Source organism: Bos grunniens, chromosome 9 (assembly GCF_055505025.1).
Source record: "Bos grunniens cultivar Pamir isolate PY7600 chromosome 9, Bosgru_T2T1.0, whole genome shotgun sequence".
Lineage (NCBI taxonomy): Eukaryota > Metazoa > Chordata > Mammalia > Artiodactyla > Bovidae > Bos > Bos grunniens.
Window position 1 is genome coordinate 66639809 of NC_141173.1, and position 8093 is coordinate 66647901.

At 37.0% G+C, this 8093-nt stretch overlaps 1 pseudogene; it reads right to left on the bottom strand.

Annotated features, from left to right (window-relative positions):
• Nucleotides 1–459: 459 nt before the first annotated feature.
• On the bottom strand, nucleotides 460–5493 carry LOC147366078 (protein leg1b-like; annotated as a pseudogene).
• Between the last annotated feature and the right edge of the window lie 2600 nt (nucleotides 5494–8093).

Sequence of the window (8093 nt, forward strand, 5' to 3'; positions counted from 1 at the left end):
TTATTCATGGAATTAAACTGATCTACACAAATAGCATAAATTTAGGCTACTCAATTGGTATTAATTATACAGAGTGAAGTAAGCCAGAAAGAAAAACACCAATACAGTATACTAACGCGTATATATGGAATTTAGAAAGATGGTAACAATAACCCTGTGTACGAGACAGCAAAAGAGACACCGATGTATAGCTCAGTCTTATGGACTCTGTGGGAGAGGGAGAGGGAGAGGGTGGGGAGATTTGGGAGAATAGCATTGAAACATGTATAATATCATGTATGAAATGAGTCGCCAGTCCAGGTTTGATGCACAGTACTGGATGCTTGGGGCTGGTGCACTGGGATGACCCAGAGGGAGGGTAGGGGAGGGAGGAGGGAGGAGGCTTCAGGATGGGGAACGTGGGTATACCTGTGGCGGATTCATTTCGATATTTGGCAAAACTAATACAATATTCTAAAGTTAAAATAAAATAAAATTAAAAAAAAAAAAGAGTAGCTTTTTAATGAAGAAACGTCCTGTAGCCCGAGCAAATTTTGAAGTCATGAGCTTCTTCCAAATTGTTAATAATAAACCTCCTGTGAAAATAGAAACATTTATGTTTCCAGTTAATAAAATTATGAATGCAACTTTAAAATCTAAAAATACATAAAATAAGATAAAAATCCTAATTACAGGATTTGTAATATATTAGCAACACTGTCTGACCATTAGGCTTGTCAAAGGATACAGGAAAATGCATTGTGTTGGACAATCTAACAGCATAAAAGAAGGGCTATTTCTCTTCTGCTCATTTGGCAGCATATATAATAAATGATGAGCTGTTTCCCTTACTTGAGAATGAGATGTATTCAAAAAATTCTCACACAATGTAATAACCACAATATTTTATGGAATAAGTTAAGCACAAATTGTTGAGACCCATCATAACTCCTTTCTTACTCTCGTTTGTAATGTTTTGTTTCTAGAGTGAACCTTTTCCTGTGAGAATGGAAACCTGGTTGCTGTCCAACTGTCCCTAAAACTAAGTGATATTTGCAACTTAGCTTCCCTGATCCTTAGGATTAATCCATGAAAAAAATGGGCTGGAACTGAAAAGACTCCACAGTTCTAATTCTAAACAATTGAGATTTAAATGGGTAAGATTTACTAGTTCATCAAAACTTTCATATTTTCAATGCAGGTTATATTAGATAGTGAAGAAAAATGAAAACCTCAAACACTAAATTTAAACAAGCTGTAGTTTAAGTTTGCTTCAGCTACTTACAAAGTATATCATTTTGGACATGTTATTTAATGTCAAACGAACTTTTTCTTTAAAAATGTAAACAATGCTATGAATTTCATACCGTACCTAAGGACAAAAAATAAAATGATGTGTGAAGCTTAATATTCATTATTTAATTGATGCTCAAAAATTTTATATGACTGTCTGTCTGCACCCAGTCTTCCTACTTCCAGCCCAACCATCTCTGTTTCTTATCTTCTCTGTCTTGGTGGATGAGCATACTTTACACTAGGGAGAATGACACAACAATAATGAAGAGCCAGATTTTCACAGACTAGCAATTTTGAATCCTAAGCGAGAACCCAGAATATTTTGGGGATAGCAATAAGAATTTTAGGAAGAGACATATAAAAGTGTCGATTTTAAAACTGTCACTATTTCAGAAGCTACATGATATGTGAGGTCCTGGAAGGGTAGTTTTCAGTAACTGTCGTAATATTCCTCAATATATCTATAATATAGCAGGTACTCAATCATTCCTGTTTAACGGATCATTAAATATGTTTAGTTCTCAAATGACTTTGGTTCATTTAGGCTTCATGGATAGTATAACTCATAATCATACCTGTGCTTTTATTTATTTTTGTAGTGAGTCTTGCTATAGTCATCAATGCTTTTTCCTGTCTGCTGAAGTTACTCATGAGAACATTGCGATCCTGATCTGTGAGTAGCCTGTGTGGGAAACCCACTAGGAATTCTGCTGAACTTTCAAAGTATGGGCGATATAATACTGCCTCAAAAAATTCTGTGGCCAGTAGAAAGTCCATGGTGAAGTCTCATTCAGTTTCAGAAGAATAGAATGAGCTAAAGGAAGGACACAAAGTTAGCTGCATGAGTGACAAAATACTTCATTTAAACGCAAATTAAACTCTAAATGTGTCTTCTCCCATGTTCCTTAGGAATTTTATGCTATTTATTAAATAGGTGACTGAACCAAACCTACAATTTCAGTATATTGTAATTATTCCTCACACTATCTTCTACATTATGCCTACATTAGCTGAAGAATCTAAGTGAAAGTGAAGTCACTCGGTAATGTTCGAGTCTTTGCTACCCCAAGGACTGTAGCCTACCAGGCTCCTTCCTCCATGGGATTTTCCAGGCAAGGGTACTGGAGTGGGCTGCCACTTCCTTCTCCAGGGGATCTTTCCCACCCAGTGGGCAAACCCACGTCTCCTGGATACAGGCAGATGTTTTACCCTCTGAGTCACCAGGGAAGAATCTATTACATAGCAGCAGAGATGGCAAAACTTTGAATCACAACTTTAAAAAATTGTAGCATCTTAACTAACTCTTACTTCTACTAGATTTACTCTTGGTGCTTTCTCATTGTGTTTCTCCTATATCTAATTTCTGTGCCACTAATATCTAACATCACTTGTTTTCCACAAACACAGTTTAGGGGCTGGATACTATGAGCCAGTATAACAAATAGGTTATCTAATAGAACTGCCTTGCTGTTGCTGTTGAGTCACTTCAGTCGTGTCCGACTCTGTGTGACCCCATAGACGGCAGCCCACCAGGCTCCCCTGTCCCTGGGATTCTCCAGGCAAGAACACTGGAGTGGGTTGCCATTTCCTTCTCCAATGCATGAAAGTGAAAAGTGAAAGGGAAGTCGCTCAGTCGTGTCTGACTCTTTGCGACCCCATGGACTGCAGCCCACCAGGCTCCTCCGCCTATGGGATTTTCCAGGCAAGAGTACTGGAGTGGGCTGCCATTGCCTTCTGATCCAGCAATCCCACTGCTGGGCATACACACTGAGGAAACCAGAATTGAAAGAGACACATGTACCCCAATGTTCATCACAGCACTGTTTATAATATCCAGGACATGGAAGCAACCTAGATGTCCATTAGCGGATGAAAGGATAAGAAAGCTATGGTACATATACACAAAGGAGTATTACTCAGCCATTAAAAAGAATACATTTGAATCAGTTCTAATGAGGTGGATGAAACTGGAGCCTATTATACAGAGTGAGGTAAGCCAGAAAAAAAAACACCAATACAATATACTAATGTATATATATGGAATTTAGAAAGGTGGTAACAATAACCCTGTATATGAGACAGCAAGAGAGACACAGATGTATAGAACAGTCTTGTGGACTCTGTGGGAGAGGAAGACAGTGGGATGATTTGGGAGAATGGCATTGAAACATGTATAATATCATATATGAAACGAATCACCATTCCAGGTTCAATGTACAATAGTGGATGCTTGGGGCTGGTGCACTGGGACGACCCAGAGGGATGGTATGGGGAGGAAGAAGGGAGGAGGGTTCAGGATGGGGAACACATGTATACCTGTGGCAGATTCATTTTGATATATGGCAAAACCAATACAATATTGTAAAGTTAAAAAATAAAATTAAATAAAAAAAAGAAATTTCTGAAAATTCTTCAACAACATACATCATTGACTCATGTTTATTGTGTGTATATGCTTATATAATTGCTTCTAATTCCTAGGAAATAAGAAGTGGACTAGAAATTTGCCACAGTAATCAAATCACCTTCTTGAATAGGACATAACAGGGGCCAAGGGCAGGGGACAAACAAACAACAGATGGTTTCTCTTGAGTTCATTTAATTTAAAGACTTAAATGGCATGCTCAATTCTCTCTTGCAGAAAACAACCATAAAAACTGAATAAAATATTAAAAGCACGTTCTATGATGTCAGAGTGGACAACAATACTGAGAAATCATGAATTCAAAATTTAAGAAAAAAGGTATGATATTTTGAAAATTTACATGTTGAAGTTCATATTAAAGAGGAAGAGAAACTAGAGTGCAGATTCTCTCTCTCTCTCTTCTCCATGTGAAGCCACAGATGCTATGATGCAAGAAGGCAGTCATCTGCAAGCCAGAAAGAGGGCCCTCAGCTGAGGTTGACCATGCTGGCACCCTAGTTCTGAACTTGCAGCCTCCAGAACTGTGAGAAAATAAATTTCTGTGATACAAAACAACTAATTTATAGTATTTGGTGATGGCAGCCCAAGTTCCTAATAAGAGGGGAAGACTCAAGGCAATGATTGATTTTGAGAGGTATTGCTCTAATGTTGACATGATGAGAAGAGTCTTTGATAACATTGTAGAGTGAGAGAAGAAACATCACAGTTAGTGATGAACTATTAATAAATAGGACTCTACACACACAGAGAAACATACAAAAAATACCAATCCATTGAAGATCACTGGGTAGGTTTATTTTTTTAAACCAGAAAAATAATTAAATAGTAAAGGAAAAAAAAATGAGAAATTGGTCTACACTGAAAAATTTTCAAATTAAGGAGACATCATTGAAAGAGTGAACTGACAAGTATAAACTAAGAAAAGCTACATTCAAGATATATAACTGATATGTTACTCTTAGATGAACTGCAAGTAGAAATGGAAAAACTATTTACTGGAATATGGAAAATATTTCAGGAAAATATTTCCTCATATGGAAAATATGAGCAATGAACATTTGAGGCAACCAAAACTTAAACATTATATTTTACTATGCCAGAAAAAAAAACAGTTTAATTACCATACATAAAGCAATTCTCTTACACATCACTGGACTTCGGTTTTGCCACATCAATGGCAGCTTGATGGGCCACCCACATCTTAAAGATCGCTGTGTCCTCATCTGTGTCATACTGAGGAATACTGCTGGTAGTGGAAACTATCTTTCTGGATTGTAGATACTGTAGAATGAATAAGATTTAGGTCAATAAAATATTTTAAAGTAAATTAAAATACATTTAATTACCAGTATCATGAATTCCTGAAAAAGAACATTGTGACATACTCATCTAGCTGATTGTTCAGAAATGAAATTTATTTTCAGAATAGATTTTAACACTTAAAGATATCATTTAACTTTTTTGCTTTGTACAAAGATTTATGCTGTTCTGTTTGCAGAGGAAAACATAATTTGTGATTATTACATGAATTCTATTGAAAACATGTTTTTATAAATACAATTATGCCAATTTGCTATTAACTATTTAGGATCACTTCAGGATACTTAGCAGAATGATTAGAGGGGGAAGGGACAAAGCTCTAACATAATTTCAAATGCATATAAATGTGAAGTTTAGTCTATTTTTAAATCATCAATTCCAACAGAAGAACTTCATTCAGTGTTTTCATTCAGTCTATTCATAAAAATATCATTACATTCTTTTACCTTATAAAACCTGTTGACTATATCCATAGCTTGTGGATAGGCTGCATGGCATTCCTCAACTGAATAACAGAAGTTAGATCTGTACTCCTCTCGAGGTAGTAACTACTTCAAATGGCAAATTTCCCAAAAACTCAGATTCAATTGCAGCAAGGAAATACATAATAACCACATAGTAGCTAATGCCTGTAGAAAAACAGGACAAAGATATCTGGAGCCATTAACTGTCTATACAAAGTAGGAGTTAACCAAATGACTAATGCTTAATCTATATAAGTTCTCTTCTTTGTTCTCCAAACTATCATGTTGAATTTGTTGCCTCTAGGAAATTCATATGATTATGAAAATTTAGGGTTAATCTCAGTCAGGAAAGTTTCCATTAGAGGCACATTCTGGATACAGAAATTTGTATATGAATCTACTTAGTTCAATCCAGTTCCAAATTATTTATGTCCTATATCTATTTACCCCTTACATAGGAAGCAAATGATCAGATTTGGCTCAGGAAAATATTTACTTCAGTTTGGGTATATATGTAGACGATATTTGTGGAGATTCTCTGCCTAGACTGAGGAAGAGATTTTGATATAACCATCTTGTTCTATCTCAGCTCTCTTAAGGATGGTTCTAAATCCCAACCAAATCTCTTCCCAAACAACCTTGAAAACATTTTCTGATTTTCAGTTTGACTTTCTTCTGGTTCTTGATGCTAATTCATTTCAACCAAGTCCTCACTCTAGTATATTCCATCTTTGGACTATTTATCTACTTCTTGATTCCTCGGTTCATCTTGTCTACCAGGATTCTGGCAGCTCCTAGGCCAGGGTTATTCTTAGGCCTACTCCTCAGCCAGACTTTGGTCAGAGGCATGAATCCACACCTTCTGCTAATAAAGCACATCCTTCCACATTCCTGCTTGACAATAAGAGAACTATTTTGATTGTTAATCTAGATGTCAAGAAGGAGAAGCCAGATACTGGTGATACAAAACGTAAGGGAGAAGACACAATTGATAGATAAGTATTTCAAGGAATATTTTCAAACCTTTTGATGACAAGTCATTTTCTCATTAGATGAAACCTGGTGTACTAGTTGACCTCATTTCACTTATTTCTACTTTTAGCATTAATTTTCACCTTTGAGGGGATGATCCTAAGTACAAACTTTACTTTGGACTAGAAGAATTTTGTTCATTGCCAAGTACAACCTTTATTTTGAAAGGTACATTTATAAATTCACTTTTCCAAAACTTTGTACCTAGTGAAGACATATTTCTGCATAAACCAATCAGAAGGAACAGATATGTTAGGTGTCCCCTACAGTGAAATTGGTCTTTAAGGCATGAAATGTTTTGCAGTTGAAAATAATTAATCATTACTAAGTTCTTGCAGCTTTTTCAAATTAGGGGTTTAGGGAGGAAAACTTAAGTGATTAAGGAAATGAATTGAGAGAGAAAGATGAATGTTTAGACTTTCTATTACTAGCTTTGTGATAAGCAAATTACTCAACCTCTCTCAGCTTCTGCTTGATTATCTGTATTATGAGAATATTAATTTAAGATCATGACAATAGTTGAATTAACTCTCTCTAAATGGCTAAAGTGAGGTTCTAGAATGTGTAAGTGTGAAATAAATAGTAGCTAGTTGTAGAAGGAACTAGGAGTGGTTGGAATATGCAATAGAAAATTTGAAATACTAGGTACTTGAAAGTATCATTTTCTCCTTTAGTATATATCTAAAATGAACAACGGTATCCCAGGTGGTACAGTGGTAAAGGACCCGCCTGCCAATGCAGGAGATGCCAAGAGATGGGGGTTCAATCCCTGGGTCAGGAAGATTCCCTGGAGTAGGAAATGGAAATCCATTCCAGTATTCTTGCTTGGACAGAGAAGCCTGGTGGGCTACAGTCCATGACATCTCAAAGAGTTGGACACGACTGAGCACATGCCGACATGTCTGACACAAGATGACAATGTAATGTACATTATTAGTTTAGATATCACATTAGCAGAGTTCGGAGAAGGCAATGGCACCCCACTCCAGTACTCTTGCCTGGAAAATCCCATGGATGGAGGAGCCTGGTGGGCTGCAGTCCACGGGGCCTCTAAGAGTCGGACATGACTGAGCGACTTCACTTTCACTTTTTACCTTCATGCATTGGAGAAGGAAATGGCAACCCACTCCAGTGTTCTTGCCTGGAGAATCCCAGGGACTGGGGAGCCTGGTGGGCTGCTGTCTATGGGGTCGCACAGAGTCGGACACGACTGAAGCAACTTAGCAGCAGCAGCATAGCAGAGTTATCATTCATGTGTGTTTTTTTTTAATTAATCATCTCCCAAGCAACTTAGCAGCAGCAGCATAGCAGAGTTATCATTCATGTGTTTTTTTTTTTTAATTAATCATCTCCTGGGAGATTGCACAGAAAATTGTATATGTTTACAAAGGAAATATTGAGATTTAACCCAACTTAGCCTACCGCATAGAAAAGGAGAGGTAGCAAGGCCCACAACCACAGATCAATAAAGAAAAGCATGGTGAAATATAACACTTACCTCCCCAGCCACTGTTGATAGATGTGCAGCTAGAGACTCCAGACCCATAAGCACACCGTGAACTATTGGGAGGCTCTGA